The following is an 18491-nucleotide window of genomic DNA, read 5'->3' as shown; positions in this document are numbered from 1 at the left end:
ATTTTCATTAGCCCATACGTATTTTCGTGGACCAGGCTACGGGCTTGTTAGCTTGGAAGATGGAGCACTTCCCTTATACCTATGCGAATAGATGTGGGGAAGAGCTTTAGAACAGGTGAAATCGTGGATAAAGTAAAAAGAAAACTACAGGTCTCGTTTATCCAGGTTCGACTGTATCACAAGAAAACGACTTCTATTTAAACAAATACAACCAAGTACAGTGAAACCTCCCTTAACAAACACCTCCGTATGTCATCACTCATCTAGTCATCTCATCAGTTTCTTATAGGACATAGTAACACTGATAGTGAAAATGATGACCGAGCTATACCTCCGTAGGCTGAGTTTTCTCCTCAATGTTGAAGCAGAGGATTGGTTTAGCCGTCCAGCGCAGTGTAGGGATGCTACGGCTGTGTTGGGATTTGGGATTATCTCCCCTATCAAACATTTTCAACAATGTATTGACTAAGGCCAGCCTCTCACGATCAGGTAGACCTGATCAGGTGGATCTGTCGTCAGGTCTACCTGATAGTGAGTGGCTGATGACCGAGCTATACCTCCGTAGGCTGAGTTTTCTCCTCAATGTTGAAGCAGAGGATTGGTTTAGCCGTCCAGCGCAGTGTAGGGATGGTACGACTGTGTTGGGATTTGGGATTATCTCCCCAATCAAACATTTTCAACAATGTATTGACTAAGGCCAGCCTCTCACTATCAGGTAGACCTGATCAGGTGTATCTGTCGTCAGGTCTACCTGATAGTGAGTGGCTGGCCTAACCAAATTTCGGTGCCCCCAAATGTCCATTTCCTGTTTCCTGTCAGGAATATTCAGATGCTTTATATAAAATATAATTATTTTTTGATGAATGAGTTTTGATTATCAAAATCTTGAACTTACGACCTCTTCTCCTATATCAATAAGCAAGTTTTAACTATTATTATCAAAAAGATTACCTAAATGAGGTAGGTGCTTACTGGAAATAATTAGTACACAAATTATTCTGGAATGTTATCTCAATTTATTTTTTTTAATGGGAAAGAATTGCCTACCTGATATTAATTATCAGTAATTATTATCAGCAGGTTTATCGATAATTATTAGGAAAGATTACCTAAATGAGGTAGGTGCTTACTGGAAATAATTAGTACACAAATTATTCTGGAATGTTATCTCAATTTATTTTTTTTAATTGGAAAGAATTGCCTACCTGATATTAATTATCAGTAATTATTATCAGCAGGTTTATCGATAATTATTAGGTACCTATATCAGTAAAGTAAAAGTAGTAGTTAAAATAAATAACTTTATATTTATTATACATAGGTAGGCAAGTAGTAAAAACAAATCATTTGAAATTTATTATAGGTTTGTACTTGCCAAATGCCCATAAGTTCATACTTAGTTGCTATCATACCCTAATTATTTACTTCTGATTAATTTCAAATTGATGAATAATCATAATAATCATGATTTATGTTATCATACTACTATCGATAATTAATTATTAGGTACCTATATCAGTAAAGTAAAAGTAGTAGTTAAAATAAATAACTTTATATTTATTATACATAGGTAGGTAAGTAGTAGAAATAAATCACTTGAAATTTATTATAGGTTTGTACCTGGCAAATGCCCATAAGTTCATACTTAGTTGCTATCATACCCTAATTATTTAACTCTGATTAATTTCAAATTGATGAATAATCATAATACGATTTATATTATCATACTATGTATTTATTAAATTTAATTGGATTTTTTAAAGGAGGTATATCCCCCAGGGAACAAATTTTGCAGCGGTTACACACCCGTCCTTATCTGCAATTGTAGTTAAAATAAATAACTTTATATTTATTATACATAGGTAGGCAAGTAGTAAAAACAAATCATTTGAAATTTATTATAGGTTTGTACCTGCCATCCTGCCAAATGCCCATAAGTTCATACTTAGTTGCTATCATACCCTAATTATTTACTTCTGATTAATTTATTTCAAATTGATGAATAATCATAATACGATTTATATTATCATACTATGTATTTATTAAATTTAATTGGATTGGAAAGGAGGTATATCCCCCAGGGAACAAATTTTGCAGCGAAGGTTACACACCCGTCTTTATCTGCAATCGTTTTGTTTTTTTTTTTTTTTGGGGGGGGGGGCGTATTAACTTCTTATTATTATTATTTTTATTAATCCTTAAGGCATGGCCGTACTTATCTAATATATAATGGTCTTGCTCGACAACAAAAACGTACCGGAAAATAGCCTATTCCCTTCACGGGAGTGCAAGCAATAAGTTCACAAAGTTTCTTAGCAATCGGATGAGCGGTTTGGCCAGGCATAAAGTTCAAACAAACACACACACAAACAAATATTCTTTTTTATATATTAGATTTTTTTACATCCTTCACTGATCTTCCAGTAGTCAAGAGGCGGGATTACTATGTTAGCCCTGGGACTTGGGATTATGGGATTACGCCCGAGTTTTATTGACAGGGATCAACCATTGAAGTATTTCGTTGACTTGGGATGTCAAGTACCCTATAGTGTGTCCAGATCAATGTGACAGCAAAAAAATAAGCATTATTGCCAAACATGTCACATGTGCAATGGTAGAGAATCTTTAAAAGGGGAAGTTAATTTTGCACAGTGCTTCCTCCGACAGTTGAACAAAGTCAGGTTAAGCGATATCCACCTTACCTGTTCTGGAATCCAACCTCTGAACTTAGAGCTACCTCTGCATTTTAAAAGAGAGAGTTTATTATCTGCAATCAGTTTTCATCTACCTCGGTGGCGTAGTGGTCAAGACGCTCACCTGGTAATCAGGAGAGCGTTGGTTCAATCCCAGCCGAGATATTCAATTTTATCATCGACATTGCTTGAGCATTTGACCGCACTAATAGTAATAGCCTACTGCTGGGGTAGACATTTTGGCCCTATTTGAGCAGGACTAATAAGAAACCCAATCCCAGCCGAGATATTCAATTTTATCATCGACATTGCTTGAGCATTTGACCGCACTAATAGTAATAGCCTACTGCTGGGGTAGACCTTTTGGCCCTATTTGAGCAGGACTAATAAGAAACACAGGAGAGTTGTGTCCAGATCAATGTGACAGCAAAAAATAGGCATTGTTGCCAAACATGTCACATGTGCAATGGTAGAGAATCTTTAAGCGTTGGTTCAATCCCAGCCGAGATATTCAATTTTATCATCGACATTGCTTGAGCATTTGACCGCACTAATAGTAATAGCCTACTGCTGCGGTAGACATTTTGGCCCTATTTGAGCAGGACTAATAAGAAACCCAGGAGAGTTTCTTTTCAACTTTTGTGGGTATCATAGCATTAATCAAAGTCTCTTCGATCAAAGAACTGTAGAAATCACTCAGAAAAAAGACCCTCTTGGGTTCCCCAAGGTGCGTTATGAGGACCCCAAAAATCAAAAAGTAAAAATGGTAATTTTCCTCGACGTTTCTCCCTCCAAGGTCTATTTTATAAAACAGAAAAAAGTACTTGAAAAATCAACTTACCATGATGGGTAGGTTCTGAATGCCGATGTCCGACCTCAGCCAAATGTTTATCCTCGTCCATGTCGAAAGCGGTGCAAAAACCGGTTCAAAATCTCAGTCGAAATCGGTCACAGCTCAACAAACCCCAAGGTAGCAAGGACGAAACCCCTTTCCGCCCCACAACGAGAAAAAAAAAAACACTTGCACTCTAGTCCAGCATTTTTACTGCGAAAAAAGAAGTCGAAGAAAAAATTAAAAAACACACAAAAAAAATCTAAGAAAAATATAAAGTTTCAATAAAGCTAACTTCCCGAGGTCCCTAATAAATAAATAAAAAGTGGAAAAAGGCTTGAAAATTAGTTGATTAAACAATTGCTGTCCAGAATAGTCAAATGAAGCTCGGACTACGGATATTGTAGGTGGACATAACAATCAAAAGAAACCACTTATTAGTAGTTAACACATTCACTGCCACGGGTCAAATTAACCTCAGGCTAAGGATACTGCAGGTGTAAAAGTGATAATAATTTACATAAAGGTAGGGCACTTTTGCTTACAAGATTTCTGCCCTACGCTAGTGATTTTCATTAGCCCATACGTTCTTAGCTTGGAAGATGGAGCACTTCCCTTATAAGCGAATAGATGTGGGGAAGAGCTTTAGAACAGGTGAAATCGTGGATAAAGTAAAAAGAAAACTATCACAAGAAAACGACTTCTATTTAAACAACGTTCTATGTTTTAATGTTTAATGTTTTATTTTCTTTATTTGATAATAACAAGTACATACAAATACAAGAGGATCCTTCCTAAGACACCAAGTACAGTGAAACCTCCCTTAACACACACCTCCGTATGTCATCTTTCATCACTCATCTAGTCATCTCATCAGTTTCTTATAAAGACCTTGTTTAGACTGCGGGAGTAAAGGGACTTTTCAGTCTCATTCTGGCAGGATAAACAAGGTATATTCTATTCTATTCTATTTCGTGGACCAGGCTACGGGCTTGTTAGCTTGGAAGATGGAGCACTTCCCTTATAAGCGAATCGATGTGGGGAAGAGCTTTAGAACAGGTGAAATCGTGGAAAGTAAAAAGAAAACTATCACAAGAAAACGACTTCTATTTAAACAATGTTCTATGTTTTAATGTTTAATGTTTTATTTTCTTTATTTGATAATAACAAGTAAATACAAATACAAGAGGATCCTTCCTAAGACACCAAGTACAGTGAAACCTCCCTTAACACACACCTCCGTATGTCATCACTCATCTAGTCATCTCATCAGTTTCTTATTGGACATAGTAACACTGATAGTGAAAATGTGATGCCATAGAGAGCAGAGTGAAGACTTGTGTGTTTAATTAGACAATAGGTACATCTTGTTTAGATGTTTAGTTCTCTTGTTAAGCCACTCGATAAATCAACATATTTGTTGTATGTTGCTACCAGTGGAGATTTTTAGGGCCGATGCCGAACGGACCGCTATCATTGTCTGTCAGATCTTAAATCTCTCTGGTCCAACCAACAAGCAGGGTTCACGTTAGATGTTTAGTTCTCTTGTTAAGCCACTCAATAAATCAACATATTTGTTGTATGTTGCTACCAGTGGAGATTTTTAGGGCCGATGCTGAACGGACCGCTATCATTGTCTGTCAGATCTTAAATCTCTCTGGTCCAACCAACAAGCAGGGTTCACAGTTATGTTGGAAATGTACAACATTATTGTAAGTAGGCGCTCACAACGGAGAACCGACCATAGCCTAGTCCCAACGCAAGAGAAAATAAACAAACCATACTAATGAATAGAAGCGTCCACAACGGAACCTTGACCATAGTACCGACCCTCTCAGAAAATAGAAAATGAAGAAATTGAGCCTAGTATTTTTTCTACATGGCTGATGGTATGGTATAAATTTTTGATACCATCAAAAATCAAATAGGTACTATCCAAATTTTTGATACTATCAAAAATTAATGATAAAAATAATATTAATAATAAATAAAATAATATAATAATAATATTAACAATATTATATTATAAATAATATTAATTATTTTTATAATATTAATTTTATCGATATTAATAAAATATTGTTAAATTATGAATATTTTGATAATATTCATAAATTTTGATAATATTAATTGTAAATTAATTTTATCAATATTAATAAAATATTGTTAAATTTTGAATATTTTGATAATATTCATAATGTTTATTTATTGTAAATTTATATTTGTTATTTGGAAATTTTGCTTTTTTCAATTGATATTTATGTTGATATAATTTTGTTCAATAAAAGTACTTATATTACCATTACCATTCTAACCCCGAAACTTTCAAGCGTGTCTAAATAAGCAGGAGGTTCCAGGCTCCGTTGTGGTATTTATTGTTAAATTTATATTTGTTATTTGGATATTTTGCTTTTTCAATTGATATTTATGTTGATATAATTTTGTTCAATAAAAGTAGATACTTATATTACCATTACCATTACCATTCTAACCCCGAAACATTCAAGCGTGTCTAAATAAGCAGGAGGTTCCAGGCTCCGTTGTGTACGCCCTGGTGCGAAGGTAAAATCACCTCACTCCACATGATTTATTTTACTCTTCGCCACTGGTTGTTACTTTGCATAATTTTGATTTATAGGAGAATTTCTCACAAGTGACCAATTGAGTCTTTTGTCGAAATGCTCGTCTCTGTAAACTCTTCAATAATGGTGCTTATTTACTGCCCAAATAGGACTGAAAAGTCCCTTTACTCCAGTAGTAGTCTATCATAAATGCTCGTCTCTGTAAATAATGGTGCTTATTTACTGCCCGAATAGGACTGAAAAGTCCCTCTAGAAACTGCTGCTGTGGGCTACACTTGCTGTTATTGTGATCAAATTTTCAAACAATGCTGAAAATAAAATTCCATACCTCGGCAAGGATTGAACCGACGGTCCACACCACGCCGTCCTGTTTAACAGGTGACCGTCTTGGACTCTTGGTCTTGACCACCGAGGCAGGACTCCAGAATAGGTACTCAGTTCATTATCGTTCAAGATGAGATTTTTTTTAGTCCAGGGTTCTTACGGATAACTTGGTTCTGATCCCACAAGAAAATACGTAACATGGAGAAGTCTTGTTTTAGGTCCGTCGGACATTGGAAGCCTAGTCGCCTGAAAAAGTAAATCTATGAAAAATTTGTTTAAAAGACATTGTTTTGTTTTTTCAGACGACTACGTCGTGCGAATACGCGTCCAATATGCGATGGGCCTTAGGTCCGATTCACTTCGCGTCGCAAACAACCCACCACGGAAAGGTAACCAAAAGTTTATTAAAAACCCTTCACTCGAAATGTGATTATATCCACGGGCTTAAAACTTCAAAGTCCCCACTCTAAGTTCAATTTTATAGTTCAGTCCAATTTAAAAACTTTCACCCAAAAAGAAACTTTCGGAACTTAGAACAATTTGAAATGAAGTTCTAACCTTCCATTTCAGAAAGGATTCGCGGGCAAAAAGTTGTATTCGCGGGAAAAATGCGCTTATAATATTAAAAGTTCTCACTCCGGATTCAGTGTTGAGATCAAACTCAGAACTTTTCAGTCTTTTCACCCTAAAACTTTATTCGAGATCTCAGAACTTAGAACAATTTGAGATGAAAGTTTCTCCATTTGAAAAAAGGATTCAAAAAGGTTTTTCCAGCCTTCCTAATGGTTTATAGAGGAGTTTGTTTTCTTTCTCCTAAGCCCCGCCCTCTCGGGTTTTCCTTTACCTTGTAAATGAAAATCGTTTTTCTTTCACCTCGAGAGAAAAGGAGAAAGATTTCTCTTGCTGTCGCAGGTGCTGGCCCATCCTGCTGGGGAGAAATTTCTTTAGAGCACCGAAAAAATTCACCTCAAGTGCATTCCAAGGAGCGTTCTTTGTTTACAAATCCTGAGAAATTCCTTAATATTCAAGGAGTTAGGCCCTACCCCTACAGGTATCAAGCGCGTTGTACTGAAACCCAGCGTATATCTGTGTAGACCATTAATTTAGTCCGAACCCTCTCTCTCTCTCTCTCTCTCTCTCTCTCTCTCTCTCTCTCTCTCTCTCTCTCTCTCTCAGACCTTGGAATAAAAAGTACACTCTTTTGGAATGTTTGTAATCAGGGGCCCCTCTGACATATATTTCACCTATATACCACCCCTCTAACCTATATTTCCACCCATTTTCCGATTTTGAAAATTTTGCACCGATTGCAATTAGCAATACTTTCTCAGATTTTAAATTTTTTGGACCGATTGCAACACTTTCTCATTACTTACTTAATTACTTCCTGTAAATTTGTAATTTAAAGTAAAAACTATTAAGTTTAAGTATCAATAGAAGTACCTTAAATTCGGCCTCCAATCTCTCCAGCTGTTTAGCACTGTATGCTTGACGTGGCTTTCTATCGAGGCCGGGTTTACGAGATCTGCGGCCAACTGGTTTCGGTGCTAAAAAAAAAAAAAATACATTGAAGATGGTTTTATTTTAGGACAATTCACGCTCCACTCTTTTGATGTACCTAGGTACTTCAAAAGTGCTGTCGTTCACAGTAGTTAGTATGCACATTGACTATTTTTGCAGATTGATTCTAAAGAAAATTCATTTGGCAACTGTGCCTATTCTATTGCATATTGCATCCTATCAAAAATAACGTTTCGCCCTTCTTGTTTTGTTTCAGCTAATCACCCAAAGCTCACCTCGGGTACATAAAAAAAAAAAAAAAAAAAAAAAAAAAAACAAAAAAAAAAAAAAACAATCAGTACATTGAAGAGATGGTTTTATTTTAGGACAATTTACGCTCCACTCTTTTGATGTACCTAGGTACTTCAAAAGTGCTGTCGTTCACAGTAGTTAGTATGTACATTGACTATTTTTGCAGATTGATTCTAAAAAAAAATCATTTGGCAATTGTGCCTATTCTATTGCATATTGCATCCTATCAAAAATAACGTTTCGCCCTTGTTTTGTTTCAGCTAATCACCCGAAGCTCGCCTCCCGCCCCGCCTTGGACTTGCGTGTTGCAAGCTTTTTCCTCCATTTACATCACCCGGGGATAAAATACGAACATTACGAATACTGATGAAAAAGACTGAATGGATCCCCAAGAATGATTTCCAAAGACTGAAAATTCAGCAGGCCGTTCCGGAAACGAACCTTGTCTGTTTAGAATAAAGTCCAGTCCGGGCGGGAATCGAACCCGTGACCTTAGTGCTTGCTAGGCAGGCACGCTACCTTCAAGTTGACTTCCTTGAAAAAGAAGAAGAAGAAAGAAAACAGTAATGGTTGGTTTTAGCTCAATTAGGTACCTGTATTTCTTTTCCTTTTTTGGGGGGAAAAACTGGTTCCGGGCACCCTTGAGGAGCTCCGGGCTCAAATTGGACGACCGGGTAAGCCCCGCTGTATACGCCCCTGCTTAGTGAAGTTCTGAGGGGTAGGGGTAGTGAAGTTCTAGGAGGGGGGCATCTGTACCATCTTATGTGGTTACCTGGAACAAGGGGGTCTTTCACACTGCTGACTTCTTTACTGATCGCTCTCTTAAGGTGTGTCCACACATGGTCGACTGGCCGTCGATCAACGAGATAAATCCACGTTGTGGAGGCAGTGTGGACGGTTCAGTCGACATCGATGGACATGACGGCTCGTCGACTATGTGTGGACGCACCTTTAGTCTTCCGATTTACTGGGGGTGTCAATAACTCACCCACACCACTACCTAGGTGTCCGGTTATTGACTCCCCTAAATATCACAAAATTCACAATACGCTGACCCAGTCTATCCCGAGTTGTATCCTATGACTTGCGTGTTGCAAGCTTTTTCCTCCATTTACATCACCCGGGGATAAAATACGAACATTACGAATACTGATGAAAAAGACTGAATGCATCCCCAAGAATAATTTCCAAAGACTGAAAATTCTGCAGGTATGTATACGTCACGTCAGTACGTAGTTAATCACTTGTCTCTGTTGTCGATATGCTCGCCTGGTAAAAATTAGGTTTCAGGTTCTACACGCGATTGCTCAGAAGAGCCCAAATGGTGAATTGTTCACTCAGCCGTATTCTAACTACGCGCAACGTTGCTTAACTTCAGTGATCAATTGGGAACTGGTGGTTTCAACGTGCATGCATTACCGACCGTCGCGGCACAGGACCTAAGAAATTCTTGTTGGAAAAATCCCTTTAGTTAAAATAATGAAACGAACTTTGAATGAGGAGGCAGGGGTTCGAATCCAGCAAAATGCACAACAATTAGACTTTGGAAATAATGGAAAAAGGAAATACATACCTTGGAGGCCGAAAAATGGCGAAGAGTTTTTGGAATTGAACGCTGCGGCTGCTGCTGCTGCAAACCAACCGCCATACAATAGTGATGCCGAGTAGCTCAGATTGGTACCGGGAAACCCTGCAAATATAAACGTAATATACTTACTTACTTTGAATTACTTTATTTCACCTGTGATACTCGTTTATACCTTACCTACTCATAATATTTATTATCTCTTTTCATAAAAGGATATACGGAGTGGTCCTGGTCCACCTAATAAATGAAAATTTACTTTTGTTTGTACCTACATTACTTAAAGTCGTGAAATCACTAGCCATTCTTACTCCTTGGGTTAAAACCGGAGTGAAACGAAGAGCATAAGAGCTTTATGCTCTCAGATCTCTACGGTTTTAATTCGTCACGACGTAAGCTCACGTGATGTGATAGTAGTGTAGCTGTCCTGAATGAAATTACCTACAATATTATGGGAAAACTTTGAACTACATCTTTCTGACTCCCCATGAGTTCACGTGACATGAATTGACGTGATAGTAGTGCGTTTATACCTTAAATCGCAATGCAGTAATTTTCATTTCGATCGACAAATAATTATCGGCACGGTACCTATGTTATCGATCGATAAAACCCTCTTTTTTCCCGTTCTAAGGATGTTTAGCCCGGCTTATCGGACTCAGGTTTTAGCAAAGATTTTCCCATTTTCTCTTCATTTAAGACACCCTATCTACCGTTGTGTTTACCCGTGAAGCAGAATACAATGGAAGCACTTAGTATGTTTTACACCTCGCAGTTGTTTATGACATTTCCGATTTCTCACACAGCATCCTTTTCCCCCTCTCCATCAGTCATTCTCATCTCCTTTCTTATCTCGTCCCTCTCTTCATTTCCTATCCCTTCTTCCTACTCATCCTCAAATTTTGCTTTTCTTCTCTACAGCCTTTAACGGGATCTTAAGTACTCTTTCTCTTCTATTTTCTATTTCCTCGTCTTCTTCATCAGTTATCCCGCTCTTCATGTCCATCTCATTTCTCATCTTTACACCTCGCAGTTGTTTATGACATTTCCGATTTCTCACACAGCATCCTTTTCCCCCTCTCCATCAGTCATTCTCATCTCCTTTCTCTTCTGTTTTCTATTCCTTCCCTTCTCTTCTCTTCTCTTCTCTTCTCTTCTCTTCTCTTCTCTTCTCTTCTCTTCTCTTCTCTTCTCTTCTCTTCTCTTCTATTTCCTATTTCTTCGTTTTCTCCATCAGTTCTGTTATTCTTCTCATCCCCCTCTCTCATCTCATCCTCTCTCTCTCTTCATGTCCATCTCATTTCTCATTCCTTCTTTTAACTCATCCTCCAACCTTGCTTTTCTTCGCTATAACCTTTAACGGGATCTTAAGTACTCTTTCTCTTCTCTTCTATTTTCCATTTCTTCGTCTTCTTCATCCGTTATCCCGCTCTTCATGTCCATCTCATTTCTCATTCCTTCTTTCAACTCATCCTCCAACCTTGCCTTTCTTCTCTATAACCTTTAACGGGATCTTAAGTACTCTTTCTCTTCTTTTCTGTTTTCTATTTCTTCGTCTTCTCTTCTCTTCTTTTTCTTCTCTTCTATTTTCTATTTATTCGTCTTCTCCATCAGTTATCCCTCTCTTCATGTTCATATCATTTCCTATCCCTTCTTTCAACTCATCCTCCAACCTTGCTTTTCTTCTCTACAGCCTTTAACGGGATCTTAAGTACTCTTTCTCTTCGCTTTTCTATTTCTTCGTCTTCTTCATCAGTTATCCCGCCCTTCATGTCCATCTCATTTCTCATCCCTTCTTTCAACTCATCCTCAAATCTTGCTTTTCTTCGCAATAACCTTTAACGGGATCTTAAGTACTCTTTCTCTTCTCTTCTTTTTTCTTTTCTTCTCTTCTCTTCTATTTTCTATTTATTCGTCTTCTTCATCAGTTATCCCTCTCTTCATGTTCATATCATTTCTCATCCCTTCTTTCAACTCATCCTCCAACCTTGCTTTTCTGCTCTAGAGCCTTTAACGGGATCTTAAGTACTCTTTCTCTTCTCTTCTCTTTTCTATTTCTTCGTCGCCTTTCTTCTCTATAACCTTTAACGGGATCTTAAGTACTCTTTCTCTTCTTTTCTGTTTTCTATTTCTTCGTCTTCTCTTCTCTTCTATTTCCTATTTCTTCGTCTTCTCCATTTGTCTTGTCAATATTTTACTGTGCAAATAAAGGCTATTGCTGTTACTATCACTATCAAAGTGTAAAGCGTATAACCCCGATCATACCTACTGCTGTTCCGATGTCAAACCCAAGTTCAGTTCTCAATGTGATACAATGTCATTCTAAGCCAAGTTCCCACTAAATGACACCCGGAACTCCCGACCTTTAGCGACCTAGCAAGTAGTCCATGTGCCATGTGGCAAAGTGTATAGCGTATAACCCCGATCATACCTACTGCTGTTCCGATGTCAAACCCAAGTTCAGTTCTCAATGTGATACAATGTCATTGTAAGCCAAGTTCCCACTAAATGACACCCGGAACTCCCGACCTTTAGCGACCTAGCAAGTAGTCCATGTGCCATGTGCCTCTATCACGTTACATTAACTACGTTAGTTATGCCTTTGCTTGGTGGTTATTGGAGATAGTTAGGTGGGGAAAGTAAAGGTGTAGGTATAGCCGTATTTTGGGTATTCCTAAAAAACTGATTACACAAAATTCAACTGATTGGCCATAAGGAGTGCGAAAATTAGCTGACTGACCTCATAGAAATAGGCAAAACGGCAGTTTACATCGTTTGGCAAAAGAAAATTTCGGAAAAGTCGTACCATTTTCCAGTAGTACAGGAAAAACCACTTTCGGGATCATAAAACTCAACTGATTGGCAATAAGGAGTACGAAAATTAGCTGACTGACCTCCAGGCAATATGCAAAACGGCGGTTTCTTTCGCCAAACGATGTAAACCACCGTTTTGCATATTGCCTTATGGTCAGTCAGCTAATTTTCGTACTCTTTATTGCGAATCAGTTGAGTTTTATGATCTCGAAAGTGGTTTTTCCTGTACCTACTACTGGAAAATGGTACGACTTTTCTTTCAACTAAAGAGATTCCGCTTTTCACGTCCACACTTGCTGCCACAGACCACTTAGGTATTTTAATTTTTCATCTGAAAGAGGGTTTCTGAGTATTTTTTTCAAGGCTTATTAAGTGGCAGGATTTTGAAGGCTTATTAAGGCTTTTTAAGTGGCAGGATTCTCACTTGGTGATGGGCTCTCCCACCGAACGTTATTTGTTTGATGAAAGCATCCAATAATTCAAGAATCTGTCTCTCATTGAAGGGGATGTGTTCATCACATTAACTACGTTAGTTATGCCTTTGCTTGGTGGTTATTGGAGATAGTTAGGTGGGGAAAGTAAAGGTGTAGGTATAGCCGTATTTTATTATGCGACTTTTTTTCCGACTTGCACATGATTCAACTAAAGAGATTCCGCTTTTCACGTCCACACTTGCTGTCACAGGCCACTTGTGTATTTTAATTTTTCATCTGAAAGAGAGCTTCTGAGTATTTTTTTAAGGCTCATTAAGTGGCAGGATTTTTAAGGCTTATTAAGGCTTTTTATGTGGCAGGATTCTCACTTGGTGATGAGCGCTCCCACCGAACGTTATTTGTTTGATGAAAACATCCAAGAATTCAAGAATCTGTCTCTCATTGAAGGGGATGTGTTCATACATGGCCTGTGGGTAAACACCAGAGAATATCGGTCATCCAAAACTGTTGGTGTAGTGGAACAACTTGTTCTAGCTGACCTTCTTTATCCTCCATGTTCCATTCTCATACACTGGGCCATATATTTTCCTCAAAATCTTGTTTTCAAATGTTACCAGTTTTTTCTCCCATACTTCTGACCCGTACAGTAGGACTAATATACTGTAATATACTGTTGAAAAACGCCAGCCTAATAGCTCGGAAGGTACACTAAGAAAAAAAAAAAAGAAGAAGAAGAAACTGTAACTGGATTCCGGAATTCTACATATATCAGGAAGCTCGCCACTTTTATATAGCATTCCAAAACCCTAAATCAGTAGAAATATTCCAAAAAGAGTTTTTGCACATTTTGGTCTAATTCTGGTGCATATGTGCATATTATTTCGGCCTTTGGTCCGTGCATATAATCTAGGCTCTACTGATGAAATTTGTAAAACCAAAACTTCGCACCCACCTTGCAACTGATCGAAAGTCCTCGCAGCTCCACTCAACTCTGTACATTTCTCGTTCTCAGTTTTGTTGAACTTGCCCAGGAGTATGTTGTCGATGGAGAATTTGGACGCGGAGGGCGAGGGTAGCTTGAGGGAGTCTTGTGAGGTGTCAGTGGTGTAGGGGTCGTCCTGATGGGGGTCCTCATCGTAGGTGCTAGGAAGTGGCGAATCCTAAAAAAAGAAAAAAAATTGAAACTTTCGTTTGTCGGTGACCCAAATCCTGCATTGAATTTTCCAACCTAAATGCAATTTAAGGAGAACTTTTCCTTTGTTGGCCCAAAACCTCCACTGAAACCTACTAATTCCCTAAATTTCTTACTACCCAACACACAGAAACAGCATTTTCACAAAAAAAAGCTTTCTAGCAACGTTTTAATTTTTTCCTAGCAATAAAACAGCAGAGACGCATGTGGTCTGTGTCGCACCATGCCCATCCCATAGTACCTATGTATGTCAATGTCCCTCATCGTTTAAAAATTTAAAACTGTTCATGGAATTTCTATTAAATTTAATGGAATTTTAATTAAGTAAATAGCCAATCACGCTATGTTTGTGTTCTACTTTGGAACCTATCCATGAACAGAAAAGTTTAATTATAGAATTTCCTTTCTCCGGGATTCGAACCCAGCACTTCCAAAATTAAACTTTCGTTTGTCGGTGACCCAAATCCTGCATTAAATTTTCCGATCTAAATGCAATTTAAGGAGAACTTTTCCTTTGTTGGCACAAAACCTCCACTGAAACCTACTAATTCCCTAAATTTCTTACTACTCAACACACAGAAACAGCATTTTCACAAAAAAAGCTTTCTAGCAACGTTTTAATTTTTTCCTAGCAATAAAACAGCAGAGGCGCATGTGGTCTGTGTCGCAGCATGCCCATCCCATAGTACCTATGTCAATGTCCCTCATCGTTTAAAAATTTAAAACTGTTCATGGAATTTCTATTAAATTTAATGGAATTTTAATTCAATAAATAGCCAATCACGCTATGTTTATGTTCTACTTTGGAACCTATCCATGAACGGAAAAGTTTAATTATAGAATTTCCTTTCTCCAGGATTCGAACTTCCCATAGTACCTATGTCAATGTCCCTCATCGTTTAAAAATTTAAAACTGTTCATGGAATTTCTATTAAATTTAATGGAATTTTAATTAATTAAATAGCCAATCACGCTATGTTTGTGTTCTACTTTGGAACCTATCCATGAACGGAAAAGTTTGTTTATAGAATTTCCTTTCTCCAGGATTCGAACTCAGCACTTCCGGTTTGAGAGTGCTCTTGACCACAGAGGTGTTCAGCTCTTATCTACGCTACTGGTTCGTATCAGTCGGTTCTCTGAACTTTGATGTGGAAATTCCCCAGTTGGCATTTATGTAGATACCTATGGATGTAAATTAAAAACGCACATAGGTTTTAACTAGTAATGGATCGATTCACTGATCTTTAATAGGTATGTAAATGTGGTGGGTAGAATCGTGTAGGTAGAAAGTGAATAGTAGGTAATTATTACACCAGTAAATATGTACCTAGGTTTTGATGTATGAACTTGATTGGTGCATATCAAGTTATTTAAAAAAAGTTTAAGCCATTTTTCGGCCACCTACTTGACCTACAGGTTGCTGTAACAGCACTATAAATGAACAAAAAGTAAAGTTTGACCACACCATCATATAGGAAATTTTGTGTACTTTAATTTTGATCCCATCAAGAATTGCGTAGGACGCACGGTTTAGGAGTTATAAGCGAAAAACAAAAAAATGCGAAATTTCGGCCGTATTCTGGCGGTTTTTCCGCCGCCAAAAGTTCTCCCCTCAACTCACGAGGTCTTAATTTTAGTACTACACTTCTCCCACTATACCTAACGATCCTATGAAAAAAATCGTTTGTTCTAATTATTGCAAGGTAATGCATTGTTAAAATCCTCTATCTATTAGATAATTAGACTAATTATATTGTTTCATTTACCTACCTCAATAATATTGCAGGATGATGACACGGTATCAAGTTCTTCATCATCTGGATGTAGCGTTTCATCAATAATCTGATGGCTTCTGATGTCTCGAGAGTTCTGGCTACTCTGGACTGGCTGGTTTGACATCATTTTTTCTGATGAAACTTTGTGTCGAAAGTATCTTTTGGTAGGTACCAACCTACATTATCAAATGATTTTCAAAGTTTTGATGACTTTTTTACTACTTCTACTGGGTTGAATTTATTCAGCTAAGTGTGTCTATTATTTGATTTATTGTTAGATATCTACACAAAACTAATTAGCAAACCTTTTGACAAATCCGGTTAACGGTATGGCTTTGCTTTTCTAGCTGACAGTCGAAATATCTAAAGAACTACTTCTTATACTTGTACAACTTATATCCTTTAATAACAATAAAGGAATAGTGCCCAATACAAACACCGACTTTCAAAGTCTCCCACATTATTCTCATCTCATCCCTAACTCTCTATATTCCCTATATTCTCTACCTATCCTTGTTTGAGAAATATGAGAGCACAACTAATTGTATGTAAAATTGATTAGGTGAGGGGAGACCACTTAACAAGGTGTAAAAGAAAATAGGGTGGCTGATGGTAAATATTTTTTTTTATATTCTAGAGTGCCGGACGCTCACTACATTTTAGGTGAGAATTGATTGACATTTTTGGTTTGCCAACAGTTAAGTTATAATTTTCCTGGACTTATAGTTGGCACGTACCTTAATGTTTCATTTGGACGTTTCGGGTCTGGAATTCGTACCCGAAAGTGACTCTTCTGCTGGTGTACCGTTCCAGAGCCGCAAATTTAAGGAGAAATAAAAAGGCATGATAGATGAAGCGATGTTTAACACAGGGTGCCCCCATTTATTATCATTATTTGAGAGAGGGGGGAGTGTAGTTAGAGTTGGGGGGGGAGGTAATGGGAATAACAACACCTGACTTTGACTTCCTAATTAATTACATCATCCTCCAGGTTCCAGGTAGCAGCCTCTCCTGGAGTAATTCTTCATCTCCATCCATCTGTTATTTTACAAGTTTTATTTGTTAGAGTTAGAAATACCTAGGTTTTTTTTTCGTAAAGGGAGCTTTAAGCTCCAAAATTGAGCCAGCAGCTTCTTGGAGCTAGTCTTCATTATTCTCATGCATCTGATGCATCTGTTATTTGATTTTACGAAGTTTTATGCGTGAAAATGGTCTGTTTTTTACGTGAAGGGAGCTGCTTTAAAGCTCCAAAATTAAGCTAGCTCTGGAAAAATTTTTGCTTTGCTAATTCCTTCTTTATAATGTTCGTACTTTCAGGGAAAACACGTAATGCTGTATGTTCCGGGGTGCACTCGGCCTCATGAGGATGATTGAGGTGCTGCAGGACAAATGTTGGTTGAAATCCTGAATGGTTATCAGACGAGATTTGGACGCCATGGATACCCCTGCTTCAATTTCCGGGTGAGTGAAAGTTTTTCGGCTCTGTGAGAGACGGATGACAAGATAGGAGAAACCAGCGGTTCCGAGGGAATCGAACCCGGAACCCAGCGCTTACAAGGCAGATGCGCTACCAACCAAGCTAACTATACCGGCATTTGAGTCTAGACGTATAAATTCTGGGGTTAGATTTTCACACAAGTGCTAGTAATGCAGGTCATGAGAAAGTGAACATCATGATGTGTACTATTGAACTATTTTTCAAAGCAATTAATTCAAACCTTGCTTCCGATTTTATGTAGGAAGCCTTGTTTCTTTTTTTTTTTTTAATTTTATTTTTTTTCTTAATTGTCTCTTTTTTATATAAAGTTTCCATTTATGAATATTTCAACATAACAACTTAACAACAGAACATGAAAATTCATATAAATCTGATACTTAGTACTTACCCATCCGTAAAAGCAAAGCTTGTGCCACGGATGGGGCAAGCTTTGAAGATCATTAAGATACCAGTAACATGATTGTATTGTTTCAAAGAAAATTCTGTATAAACTATTTTCCGAGTAGTTTTTGCATTTAAAAAAAAAAAGAAAGAAAAACAAACAGTGTGTCTTCGAAAATCTTCTATCAAGACAATACTAGAAATATTCAATCAATTTTCCAATATACAGGGTGTATGTAAATGAAGAGGGAGCATTGTGCTACATGACAGGTCAATTTTTTCGGGAGTTTAAAAAGTGAAAATAATAGCATTTTAAAAAAAAGAAAAAAAAAAAACAATATGTACATTTATACTCGTTCAATTACCAAAAAAATCAATTTAATTATCATATAATTTGAATATCTATGCATCGCTAGTAATTTAATGACTCGAAAAAATCCATGATAATAAACGAAAACAAGGTGCTGTATTTCGGAAATTGCCCAAATTTGAGCATCCACTCGTAATTTTTTTGAAGCCAAAACCAAATGTCAGCCCAAAGCAACCACCCAAGGGCTCATTGATAGGTG

At 37.5% G+C, this 18491-nt stretch overlaps 1 long non-coding RNA gene across 1 annotated transcript; it reads left to right on the top strand.

The window, feature by feature from the left end:
* The first annotated feature begins 9326 nt into the window (after positions 1–9326).
* On the top strand, positions 9327–17669 carry LOC113468097. Its single transcript, XR_003391958.1, has 3 exons — positions 9327–9452; positions 16055–16207; positions 17361–17669. It is a non-coding gene; the product is annotated as an uncharacterized LOC113468097 (long non-coding RNA).
* Positions 17670–18491: the final 822 nt, after the last annotated feature.

Source organism: Diaphorina citri, unplaced genomic scaffold (genome assembly GCF_000475195.1).
Source record: "Diaphorina citri unplaced genomic scaffold, Diaci psyllid genome assembly version 1.1 scaffold643, whole genome shotgun sequence".
NCBI lineage: Eukaryota > Metazoa > Arthropoda > Insecta > Hemiptera > Psyllidae > Diaphorina > Diaphorina citri.
This window is presented reverse-complemented; position numbering and strand designations above follow the sequence as displayed.